The sequence below is a fragment of the Salvelinus fontinalis genome, chromosome 5 (assembly GCF_029448725.1).
Source record: "Salvelinus fontinalis isolate EN_2023a chromosome 5, ASM2944872v1, whole genome shotgun sequence".
Lineage (NCBI taxonomy): Eukaryota > Metazoa > Chordata > Actinopteri > Salmoniformes > Salmonidae > Salvelinus > Salvelinus fontinalis.
In genome coordinates, this window is record NC_074669.1 from 23,760,947 (window position 1) to 23,774,387 (window position 13,441).

At 41.7% G+C, this 13,441-nt stretch overlaps 1 protein-coding gene across 2 annotated transcripts in view; it reads left to right on the plus strand.

The window, feature by feature from the left end:
- The first annotated feature begins 859 nt into the window (after window positions 1-859).
- Window positions 860-13,441, plus strand: part of dab1a (DAB adaptor protein 1a) — a 300,794-nt gene continuing 288,212 nt past the window's right edge. For both annotated transcript variants that reach the window (XM_055922911.1, XM_055922912.1), the window contains exon 1: window positions 860-1,272. The gene's annotated coding sequence lies outside the window, so the exon portion shown is untranslated. The remainder of the gene's footprint in view (window positions 1,273-13,441) is intronic.

The following is a 13,441-nucleotide window of genomic DNA, read 5'->3' on the forward strand; positions in this document are numbered from 1 at the left end:
TGCACTGTTGTATTCTCTCTTCTCTGCAGCCTCACAGATTCAGCATGTTGTAGGATAAATGTTAATCACATCCCATGTTCTCCCATCTGTCTGTCTGTCTGTCTGTCTGTCTGTCTGTCTGTCTGTCTGTCTGTTTGTCTTCTGTAAATACTGTGTCTGAGCTAATAGCTGTGTTAGGGAGGGAAAACTAAGCCGGTCTTTGTCAAGGCATTAGACGTGTTTAGGTGTGTGTGTGTGTGTGTGTGTGTGTGTGTGTGTGTGTGTGACCGCAAGAGGTGTCTCTAAGGTGTCTGAGTATTATTTGCTTCTGTGTGTGTGTGTGTGTGTGTGTGTGTGTGTGTGTGTGTGTGTGTGTGTGTGTGTGTGTGTGTGTGTGTGTGTGTGTGTGTGTGTGTGTGTGTGTGTGTGTGTGTGTGTGTGTGTGTGTGTGTGTGTGTGTGTGTGAGAGAGAGAGAGAGAGAGAGAGAAAGATAGCTAGAGAGAGGTGTTTGTGTCTATGTGTGTGTGGATTATGCATAGAGGATGGAATACATTAACAGATAAACGACATAAGCAGTTGAATTAGGATTAATCTACCCCCCCTCCTCCTCTTCTCCTCCTCCTCCTCTCCTTCTGAGGAGGTGGGTTAAGGATGACTCGTCAGAGAAGAGGAGAGAGTCATGCAGCTATTAGGGGAAATGTGGTAGTGTGAGAGGAGAGGAAAAGAGAGGGGGGGAAGGCTTGATGCTGAATATGTGCTACTATCTTGCCTCTGTGCTGCTTTAAGTCTATAGCTGCAGCTAGCTTGGCCAGCTAGCGCTGTAGAGCTGTAGCGGTACAGTAGCGTAGCGTCACTCTGCCAATCCTCTGCTCCCTGCATTAGCATTAGCCACCACTGCAGGTGGAGCCTCTGCACCAGGCAGCATCAGCCCCTCTAGTGCCATACAGCATAAGTCCTTCTAGTGTCAAACATAGCAGAGCTATTACTGTAGCTGTCTCTCAGTCATTTGTAGTACCTTAAGCTTTAGTGGTCTCGTTTCTAAGCCTGTCTCTGTCTCTAGGCTGTCTGTCTGCCTGTCTGTCTGTCTGTCTGTCTGTCTGTCTGCCTGTCTGCTGAGGATTTCCATCTACTTCCAGGATACCCTCTTTACTGGAGACCCATGAGAGAGAGAAGAAGAGGGGAAGAGGACGAGAAAGAGAGGAAAGAGGCTGCCTCATTTGACATTTGGAAGGGTTTCGGAGCAAAGAAGAAGAAGGAGGAAAGGAACTGACGAGAAGAGAAGAATCCATCAGGTGTGTAAGCCGCAGAGGAGAGAGAGGGCGTGAGAACAGATGAGTGTGGTTGTGAGTAAGTGTGTGTGTGTGCTTGCGTGCATAACTATACTTGTGGGGACCAGAAGTCCCCACAATATATATTTTTTTTAACCTTTATTTAACTAGGCAAGTCAGTTAAGAACAAATTCTTATTTTCAATGACAGCCTAGAAACACTGGGTTAACTTCCTTGTTCAGGGGCAGAACGACAGATTTTTTACCTTGTCAGCTCGGGGGATTCGATCTTGCAACCTTCCGGTTACTAGTCTAACACTCTAACCACTAGGCTACTTGCCGCCCCAAGAATAGTAAACAAACAAAAATTTGACCAACTGGGGACATTTTCTTAGTCCCCACAAGGTAAAATGCAATTTCTAGGGGGTTTAGAGATAGGGTTAGAATTAGTGTTAGTGTTAGAATTAGGGTTAGGGTTAGGAGTTGGGGTTCGTTTTAGGGTTAGGAGCTAGGTTTAGGGTTAGGTTTTCAGGATAAGGTTAGGGTTTAGGTACGGGTTAAGTTTAGGGTTAGGGGTTAGGGAAAATAGGATTTTGAATGGGACTGAATTGTGTGTCTCCACAAGGTTAGTTGTACAAGACTGTTTGTGTGTGTGTGTGTGTGTGTGTGTGTGTGTGTGTGTGTGTGTGTGTGTGTGTGTGTGTGTGTGTGTGTGTGTGTGTGTGTGTGTGTGTGTGTGTGTGTGTGTGTGTGTGTGTGTGTGTGTGTGTGTGTGTGTGTGTGTGTGTGTGTGTGTGTGTGCGTGTGTGTGCGTGTGTGTGTGTGTGCGAGAGCTGGGCCACTGTGACAGCTGTGTGTAGCAGGGTATCAATCATCAGGGCTGGGCGCTGCCTCAAGGCTGCTCTCTCTCTACTGTATCACTGTGTGATTGCATGTGCGTGTGTGTACGCGTGTACGGATCCATTGTATATGGTGGATGTATTGTGGTGTGTCAATGCCTAGATTTATAAAGTATTGCATTGTGGTGTTTTGCATTATCTGTTGTGTATAAGCTGTACATATCTGTAATGATGATGATTTGAATCCAAAATGGGGAAAGCAATTAAATCTACTTTTTCCCCCATTTTGTTGTTGTTGAAGGTTTTGGTTTAAAACTATAAGTTTAGGCATTCATTCCAAATGGTTAAGGTAATGGTTAAGGGTTGGGATAGGGTAAAACATTTTTTTTTTAAACAAGTGTCTACCACTGGGATTGAACATACAATCTTCTGATCCGGAGTTGCAGGTTCATGTTTATTGGGATGAGTCTTGTCCTGGAAGCAGAACTGAGCAATTTCCGCTAAATAGGCCAGCTGCAAAGTAAAAATTTGAATTATTGTAAAAATGTATGGGGGGGGAAATGCTTTTTGGTCTTGATTTAAGGTTAGGGTTAGATCAGCGGTCACCAACATTTTTGGAGTCATGATCACTTTCGCAGTCAAAAAGTAAGTCGAGATCTCCCGCTCATATCACAAAAAGCATGACCTAAAAAATGTAAGCCTATGCAACATTAACCTAATAAAAACAGTTATGTTGGAATGAGGTTTCTGCAGTCGGCCTAATACATTATCACAGCAAATAGGCTATTATGCTGGCCTGACAATATTGTTCTTCTCAGACCATATTATATCTCAAAACTCAAGCGTTGATAACATAATAGATCAGTTGTTGTATCAATTGTGAGTCACAGCTGAGCATAGATTGAAGTCATTTGCAAATCATTTTATTTTCTATTTTACTGGACTGATGGTACCTGCATCTGATGGTCAGTCTCAGTGGAGGGAAGGAGAGACCAGCAGAGGGTCTGCTTCTCACAGTCCTTGCTCTCTTCTTTCCTCCGGTGAGACTGACCAGAGAGGGGACACCATCTTCCACCTGATGGGGAACGTCGAATCACACAGCTTTATTTCTGCCTCATGCACAAATTCATGTTGTTCCCATGACTAGAGAAAGATAAATATTCCTCCATATTGAAATAGACACGACCAGCTGCTAATAATAAAAACGCAGGGCTATCAAACAATGTTGACAGTGCTGAATAAAAACTTAGACATGAACTCACTCATAAAAACAGCAGCTCTTTGCTGTATTCTTTGACAGTCTCTCTCTGGTCATGGTTTTAAAAGTTATGAATTCTCATGTAAGTTAGTATCAAACTTTGCTTTGGGTTCGTGGAAGCTGTAAGCATGGTGATTTGAGCTATACGATTGGCCAGCATAGTAGGCGCACTTGATTCAGCCACAGATCTCATGAGGTGCGTTCAGTTCATTTGAATGCTTGCTGCGTTGAGAAACGGTTTGTACTGAATGACACGTTTCCCCAAAACGTTCTTGTACGTTCTTGAACAGACTTTGAGGCACGTTTGCTCTTGTTTGGTGGGTGTGGCGAGGTGTGGCTTGAAGCAGTGAGTCACCTATTTAAAGGGCAGTGGCCACGCTGACCCACAACCCAACCCCTCCCTGTTTTTCAGCTGGTTCTTCAGTAAAGCACTGTTTCTGTTCACCAAAATGTTAAAACATACTGAATGCAGCCCTGGTCCGCTAGGTAGGCGGAGTTTGTCTCTTCAGACAAATGAAATGGTTCAAAATGGGAACACTTTTTTGGGGGGGATACAGGTACACTACACAAACTCATACAATCTCATACTCAGTTTGCATTTCCCAGTTTTTTAAAAATATACAAATAAATGGTACATAAATTATTATCATACTACATAGTCAAAAAGTAATAATAAACCCAGTATGCAAAGGAAATCACTTCGAAATGGGTTTTGTAATGTTGTCCCAGAACCATCTAATTGGCATCATGTGACCGACTGCCTCGACTCGGTCTTGTGTAGCAAAATTTGAAATGGTATTTTTGACATTGGATAAAAGTAGAGACTCAGAGCTACAAAATGGTATATAATACACTGCAGTTGAGGAACAATGAGAAAGTAATTCAAATTGAGAAAATGGGACAATGGCCTTGAATGTTTTGGTACACCGACATGAGAGTTCTTCCTTGTCTACACCTATTCAGCATCGTTCACACCCTCTTAAGCATTAGCCCCACACATCTCTTTATTTAACTAAGCAAATCAAGAACAAATTCATATTTACAATGACGGCCTACCCTGGTAACGCTGGGACAATTGTGCACCGCCCTTTGGGACTCTCAAACACAGCCGGTTGTGATACAGCCTGGAATTGAACCAGGGTCTGTAGTGACACCTCTAACACTGAGATGCAGTGCCTGAGACGCTGCGCCACTCGGGAGCCCAAGTGAAGTAGACTACAATAAGTAACACTTTATCTAGTCCTTTGCCTATATCCTAATCTGCAGGTCATGTTGTTCTTCAAATTAGTATCTCATAAACACACACTATATCAAATACAATCTAAGTTTACTTGTCACATGCACGGTACAGTGAAATAGTTACATGCATATTTGCATAGTATCAATATCAAACATAAACGTGTCCAGATAAAAAATATTTTAGAATTATTAGATGATGCTTACCCAGACACTTGTTTAAATTGATGGGTCATATGAAAGAAATGCTATAACCACCCCCCAGCCACATCTAGCAAAGCGGATAGGTCACTATTGTCTAGACGTGTACACATGTTCATGAAATACAATAGATGTCCGTAATCACCCCCAGACAAACCTGCCTAACTTGATGTGTCATGTAATCATCTGGTGAAGTGGTCTTTTGTTTAGACATGTATCAAACTTTGCTTTGGGTTCGTGGAAGCATTGAACAACAATGAACATTAATCCTAACCCATAGCTACAGTACAAACGGATTGTCATAGCTAGCCACTATGCATGAAATGCTGTAGTTTGAATCTGCAGGTAGCTGAATCTGCAGGTAGCTAAAGCTAACCAACTATGGTCAGTATTAGCTAACTAGCTAACATTAGGCTATACCTAGCAATGCAATGCAATGCTGTCTGAGATACAAATAATATTACTACACAGATCATACACGTAACGTTAGCTAGCAAGCCAGCAAGTTAACGTTCGATAGCTAGCTAACAGCTTTAACTTGCAATGAAAACAACTTTTGGACAAAATTAGAAACGTATAATATCTGACAATGTAGCTAGACTCTTACCCGTATACATGGATGAACAGTTCACGGCAGCGTGTCTTTTTAGTTTCTATTGTACCTAGCTACAGCTTGCTTGGCCTGTTGTGTCAAGTCACTCTGGCTCACACTGACAATGTGCAGAATGTAGTCTATCACAACTTTTCCCCACTGACATTTGTTGATAACACCTGCTAAATTCAGGGCAGCAATGTTGTTAAGAGGAGTAGCAACATTTTTGAGGGTTTTCCATGGCTAACATATCTTTCAAAAAAAACTGCGGTAGCAAGGATTATCTACACATACCGAGCAGCTCACGTTATAGTCAGAAGCTTGTTAGATGACAGACCACTCCAAACTCATCTTTCCGCATGTCCAGGCATCCATTCTCTCAGCAGATCATGACTAACGGGAAGGTTCCTGACTTTTTCTGTGGCTAAACCAACTAGACTCAAATATTTTTTTCTTTGTATTTACAGATGGCATACCCATTTTTTTTTAAGGCACATGAAAGTTCACATGTTCCAGTTCCAAAAAATGAATTTTGATAAAAATAAGAAGAAGTTTAAATGCCTCACCTGTGAAGTAATCACATGAGACATATTCCTAGCTTCTTGAATCGGGTCACATACCTGATTTACAGGACACAGTGAACAGCTGGGACTTGGGGCCAATTTCATCGTAAAATGTTTCCTTGGTGTTCAAATCCATCTGTGAACAACAAGTTGATGGTTTGGATTACAGGATTCCAAGGTCATATTTTTCCATACTCTGTTCGGTTGTTCAGATTCACTTAGATCTGTGGATCATACTTTTTGAATGGCTAGCTCAGAATATGAGCTTTCCAAGAGTTGTTTATATATTATAGAGATCAGTCCTTTTGGGAGCCCAGGTAATTTATTTATAGTTGGGTTTCCCAAGGGACTCCATAGGCCAGCATTGCTGACCTAAGTTGTAAATATAGAAAAAGTAATTACCTGGTAATGTTTCAAATCTTGGAATGTTCTCAAACCATTACTATCCATGATATCGTGCAAAAGGCCGCCCTCCAGATCGCAAGGCATTATTGTGAAAAATTGGAGTATGGGCTTGCCATTTTGATTCCCAGTTACATTGTATTTAAATGTTGTGGCAAATAGAGACTGTGTGAGCAACAATAGGACCAAAGAGTAGTTTACATTGTTGCGAAAAGACCACCTCTTCCAGGGCAATAGGACACACCATATTTCTCTCTATACTCAGCCAGGGGGCGGAAGAATCATGTCTAAACCCATTTAGAATGGGACAAAATGCTAGTGCCTGGAAATGCAATAAAAAAAAATTGGTACCGATAGTCATTTTTTCCTCTGTAAGTTTAATTTTTCCAGGATCGCATATCTTTCCATATACATTTTGAAACCGCAATATGGATTATGATCCCAATAGACAGAAGGGGGAAACATGGGAAGCAATGAAGTACAGAAATTCAGCCGGGGCAATATATTCATTAGATGCAGTATATTCAATAGATACAGTATATTCAACAGATATTCTGATGTTTAAAGCAACTGGGACATCAGATCATCTACCGTAATTTCTGGACTATTAAGCGCACCTGAATATAAGCCGCACCCACTGAATAAAAAATAAATAATGTATTTTGTACATAAATAAGCCGCACATGTCTATAAGCCGCAGGTGTCTACCGGTACATTGAAACAAATAACTTTACACAGCCTTTAAAGGAAACACGGCTTGTAACAAAAATAAATAGGCTTTTTAAACGAAACACCGCTTGTAACAAAAATAAATAGGCCTTTAAACGAAACACGGCTTGTAACAAAAATAAATAGGCTTTAACGAAACACGGCTTGTAACAAAAATTTTAAAAAAATTGCAGTAAACAGTAGCCTACCAAGAAAGTCATTGGTCACTATCTTCCTCCTGTGCACTGAAACCACTGAAGTCATCTCCTTTGGTGTCGGAGTTGAATAGCCTCAGAATTGCTTAATCCGATGTTGGATCGTTTTCATTGTCGTTCTCGTCACTTTCATCCGGAGGCAAATTCCCCGCTGAGCTCATGCTGCCCTCTTCAATACGCAGCAGTCCAGCCTTTCGAAACCCGTTGATGATAGTGGATTTTTTTATTTTTTTTGACAATGCTCCACGCTGCCAGGACCCACTGGCAGACTTGACCATAAGTTGCTCTTCGCATGCGGCCCGTTTTAGTGAAGGATTTCTCCCCACTTGTCATCCAAGCCTCATTTTCTAGTTCGGGCCATCTGCTTTTCTTTCCTCTGAAAGCTTTTGTTGTCTTTTTGCACTGAGTCAGTTTCTCACGCTGCTGTTTCCAACGTCTTATCATCGACTCATTAAGGCCAAGCTCCCGTGCAGCAGCTCTATTTCCTTTTCCAACAGCCAGATCGATCGCCTTCAAATTGAAAGCTGCATCATATGCATTTCTCCGTGTCTTTGCCATGATGAGGGTGACAAAATGACTACCGTAATCAGAATGATGGGAAGTTTGAGCGCGCTCGATTTACGTCACATTATGTGACGGTGCTCAGTTTTTTGGCGGCATGAATCTTGTGAAAGCGGGAAAAATCCATAAATTAGCCGCGTCATTGTATAAGCCGCAAGGTTCAAAGCGTGGGAAAAAGTAGCGGCTTATAGTCCGGAAATTACGGTACTTAGGCCGGATGGAATTTATTTCAGCGTTCGGTTAAAGTTTCTGGCAATGGTTTGATCTGAGGAAGGAAATACAGTATATCTATTCCAAAATATAAATGGGAAATGATTGGGATTCCATAAGTAGATATGGAGTCCTCCACCGGGGTCTTGAGAGGCAGTAGGGCTAATTTGGTTAGATACATTTTATAACTTGAGATGAAGCTGAATTTATCTATGATCGTCAATGCATTTAGGAGCAATTGAGATGCATTGTCTAGATATAGTAAAATATTATCTGCGTATAATGAGATGAAGTGATCAGTTTATTTTAGGAAAATGGATGTTATTTTCTCCGATTGACAAATTGCCTGGGCCAGAGGTACCATGGATAATAAAAATAGCAAAGGATAAATCTGATTGCCTGGCCTACTAGTTCTAGTGATTCTGAAAAGAGCAGAGCAGCTATTGCTTGCTATAACTATGGCTGAGGGATTGGCATATAATATTTGAATCATATTAATAGAATTGGAGCCAATTCCCATATGTTTCATGACGGTCCAGAGGTATGACCATTTAGTCCATTAAAAGCCTTTTCTATATCGAGAGATAAAACAGCCCAAGAAGCTGTTGTTTCTGATGATGCATTTAAGATACTGTAACGATGTGCGCTGAGAGGCGGGAAGCAGGGAGTGAGTGTTTTAATAAAGAAAGAAACAAAACAATAAACCCCAAACACAAACAATGCACCGACATGAAACAGAGTCAATAACACCTGAGGAAAGAACCAAGGGGCGTGACAGATGTAGGGAAGATAATCAATGAGGTGATGGAGTCCAGGTGAGTGTCATGAGGCGCTGGTGGGCTTGAGGATGGTGACAGGTGTGCGGGATAATCAGCAGCCTGATGACCTAGAGGCCGAAGAGGGAGTTAACGTGACAGATACACTATACAGTTGAAGTCGGAAGTTTACACACACCTCAGTCAAATACATTTAATTAAACTCAGTTTTTCACAATTCTTGACATTTACTCCTAGTAAAAATGTCCTGTCTTAGGTCAGTTTGGATCACCACTTTATTTTAAGAATGTGAAATGTCAGAATAATATTAGAGAGAATTATTTATTTCTGCTTTTATTTCTTTTATCACATTCCCAGTGGGTCAGATGTTGACATACACTCAATTAGCATTTGGTAGCATTGCCTTTAAATTGTTTAACTTGGGTCAAATGTTCTGGGTAGCCTTCCACAAGCTTCCCACAATAAGCTGGGTCAATGTTGACCCATTCCTCCTGACAGAGCTGGTGTAACTGAGTCAGGTTTGTAGGCCTCCTTGCTCGCATATGCTTTTTCAGTTCTGACCACAGATTTTCTATAGGATTGAGGTCAGGGCTTTGTGATGTCCATTTCAATACCTTGACTTTGTTGTCCTTAAGCCATTTTGCCACAACTTTGGAAGTATGCTTGGGGTCATTGTTCATTTGGAAGACCCATTTGCGACCAAGCTTTAACTTCCTGACTGATGTCTTGAGATGTTGCTTCAATATGTCCACATAAATTTCTATCCTCCTGATGCCATCTATTTTGTAAAGTGCACCAGTCCCTCCTGCAGCAAAGCACCCCCACAACATGATGCTGCCACCCCCGTGCTTCACGGTTGGGATGGTGTTCTTCGGCTTGCAAGCATCCCCCTTTTTCTTCCAAACATAACGATGGTCATTATGGCCAAACAGTTCTATTTTTGTTTCATCAGACCAGAGGACATTTCTGCAAAATGTACGATCTTTGTCCCCATGTGCAGTTGCAAACCGTAGTCTGGCTTTTTTATGGCGGTTTTGGAGCAGTGGCTTCTTCCTTGCTGAGCGGCCTTTCAGGTTATGTTGATATAGGAATCGTTTTACTGTGGATATAGATACTTTTGTACCCGTTTCCTCCAGCATCTTCACAAGGTCCTTTGCTGTTGTTCTGGGATTGATTTGCACCAAAGTACGTTCATCTCTAGGAGACAGAACGCGTCTCCTTCCTGAGCGGTATGACGGCTGCATGGTCCCATTGTGTTTATACTTGCGTACTATTGTTTGTACAGATGAACGTGGTACCTTCAGGCATTTGGAAATTGCTCCCAAGGATGAACCAGACTTGTGGAGGTCTACAATTTTTTTTCTGAGGTCTTGGCTGATTTCTTTTGATTTTCCTATGATGTCAAGCAAAGAGGCACTGAGTTTGAAGGTAGCCCTTGAAATACATCCAGTGCGTAGTGCGTAAAAATCGTCTGTCCTTGGTCGCAACACCCACTACACTATCTGGCAGTCCGATGGACAAATCTGGGTTTGGTGGATGCCAGGAGAACACTATCTGCCCCAATGCATAGTGCCATCTGTAAAGTTTGGTGGAGGAGGAATAATGGTCTGGGGCTGTTTTTTATGGTTGGGTTTAGGCCCCTTAGTTCCAGTGACGGGAAATCTTAACGCTACACTATACAATGACATTCTAGACAATTCTGTGCTGCCAACTTTGTGGCAACAGTTTTTTTATTTTTCCTTTATTTATTGGCCTGCACAGAGCTCTGACCTCAACCCAATCGAACACCTTTAGGATGAATTAGAATGCCGAATGCGATGCCTAATCGTTTAATCGTCCAACATCACCTACCGACCTCACTGATGCAAGTCCCCTCAGCAATGTTTCAACATCAAGTGGAAAGCCTTCCCAGAAAAGTGGAGGCGGTTATAGCATCAAAGGGGGACCAACTCCATATTAATGCCTATGATTTTGGAATGAGATGTTCGACGAGCAGGTGTCCACATACTTTTGGTAGTGTATGTAATAGTCGGAGGTTATCTGGGGATAAAAGTTTTTTATCAAACCAGCATTGGTCCATGTGACCCAATTTGGGTAAGTAACTTTTGAGACGACATGACAACATTTTGGAAAACAGTTTGATTTGTGTTTATCAAAGATAGGGGGAACACAGGGTGGCAGTGAGAACACTGGCTAGAATTCTTACCTTTAAAAAAATAAAAGCTAAATGAAGTGCTGTATTCACATCTCTCCCAAATGAACCTTTGTGAACTGCTGGGTTAATAATTTTGAGCAATATTGGACCTAATTGATTCCTACGTTTTAAATAGACCTCAGGGGGAATACTATCCCATCCAGGGGATTTGCCTTTATTCATGCTATCCAGTGCCCTTTTGTGTTTATTGAGAGATATGTGGGCTCCCAGCGAGGCGGCTTCCTCTGTTGAGAAAAAATGAATTCTTAATTATTTTAGTAAGGACTTAGTCTGGTTTGGTGTGAATTTACAATCAGAGGTATACAGTTCTTTACATAGAAGCGGGAGAATTTTTGATTAATTAATTTGGGTTCTGATAGTAATTCCCCTGTTTCAGATTCAATAGTTGCTATATGGTCTAATTGATCATTACTGCGTAGCTTATTGGCCAGTGATCAACTGGGACGATTACCTTGGAAATAATGCTTGAGTCTAACTCGATGGATGGCAAATTCTGCTGTCTTATCAATAAATTAACTTCTGTCTTGACTTGTGAAAGAGTAATAGCTATCTGGTCTGAAACAAAGTGTTTGTTGAGAACGCAGTTAACGTTTCCAATTCTGATATCTTCAACCCAGATACAAATGCATTTGCATCAGGCCCGGTGCCAGGATAAAGTGAAATCGGCAAGGGGCATTATTTTTGGGGGTTCTTGCATTGGAATTATAATTAATTCTGCGTATATAGCACCCTACACAATAAAACACGGCTGTTTTGGTAATGAATATAGGCTACAAGATAGATTGGGCAATTCACCTATTACAAACAGCCTATGTGAATGTAGCCACACACACAGCTGTCTTACCAAAATGATGCAATCTCAATGCTGAAAGTAGTAGCCTAGTTACTCATGCATGTAAACTGACAACTCGAATGCAAATTAATAAATGGGAACAGAACAGCGCTACCAAGTAGGCCTAGTAAACAAAATCAGATTGATAAAGGTATGACAATCTATATTTAGGCTATTTACATTAACAGTAAAAAAATGCAGTAAACAAATGGCGAATCGAGATCCAAATAGCCAAAACACAGCCTACTACAGTGAGATGCAGCCTACTACAGTGAGATGCAGCCTACTACAGTGAGATGCAGTCTACTACAGTGAGATGCAGTCTACTACAGTGAGATGCAGCCTACTACAGTGAGATGCAGCCATGCACAGCTGTCTTGACAAATAAATAAGTCTATCGGCCCGCTTCAGACAGTAATGAGTGTGCTGAGAGTCAGGAAGCAAGTACAGCGAGTGAGTGTTTTAATAAACAAAACAATAAACACGAAACACAAACAACACACCGACATGAAACAGTCAATAACTCCTGAGTAAAGAACCAAGGGGCGTGACAGATGTAGGGAAGATAATCAAGGAGGTGATGGAGTCCAGGTAAGTGTCATGAGGTGCTGGTGCGCTTGACGATGGTGACAGGTGTGCGGGATAATCAGCAGCCTGATGACCTAGAGGCCGGAGAGGGAGTTAAGGTGACACAGACATGGAAATCCATGCTGCTCATGAGTTCAGCAGCATGCTGTGCTCTGGCACAATACACTTCTGCATATCAAATTCGCTAAATAAATGAAGCAATGCCAGCCTACCTTAAACATGTTTCCAATATGTATAGTTCCTTTTACAACCACGAAAACCATTAGGCTATCAAGAAAACCATAATAGAATGTATCTATTTCTATAATGAAACATAACAATATGTAGCTATACCCAGGGGCGTCATTTGGATTGTTGCATTGGAATTATAATGAATTCTGCTTATTACGCTATACCACAATAAACATAAAAGTTCAAATGACCAATGAGTGCTTCTGACTAAGAAGTGACAGTTTGGTGCGAAATCTCAGCTATGTTTTATCAGCGCCATGGACGGCAACCTACACACTAAAACAAGGCCATTCATTTAGCCATTTCATACCCTAGGTTTTTGCTGAAATGACGCCACTGGCTATACCACCAAGATTTGGATCAAAACCAACCAGCTAGATTGTTTCTTACCTTTTCAGAAGTGATGCAGCCTCCGTGAAGCTCTGTGGTCATCATTCCATTCTTCCTGAAATCTTCCTGTAAGATCCCTGTCAAATGAGCTTGAGCTTTCCTCGGGTGCAGCATGCTTCTTCTGTGCAGACTGAACATGTTTGTCAAAGTGGAAAAGGAGTTCTCGCATGTAGCTGTGGACGCCCCAAATGTCAATCTACGGTATGTTTCAGTGCAGTGAGCATGGTCGGCATAGCGGAGAGAGGTCCAGAGAATCATTGCAGGATATCAAGTGTGGTCCGTTTGTCGCCATTGGAGCCGGAGCTGGCAACTTCAGTCTGTCAAGTGACACTAAACTCAGCTTCCACCAAATCTGTTTTGCTTAGATCCAGCAGTGG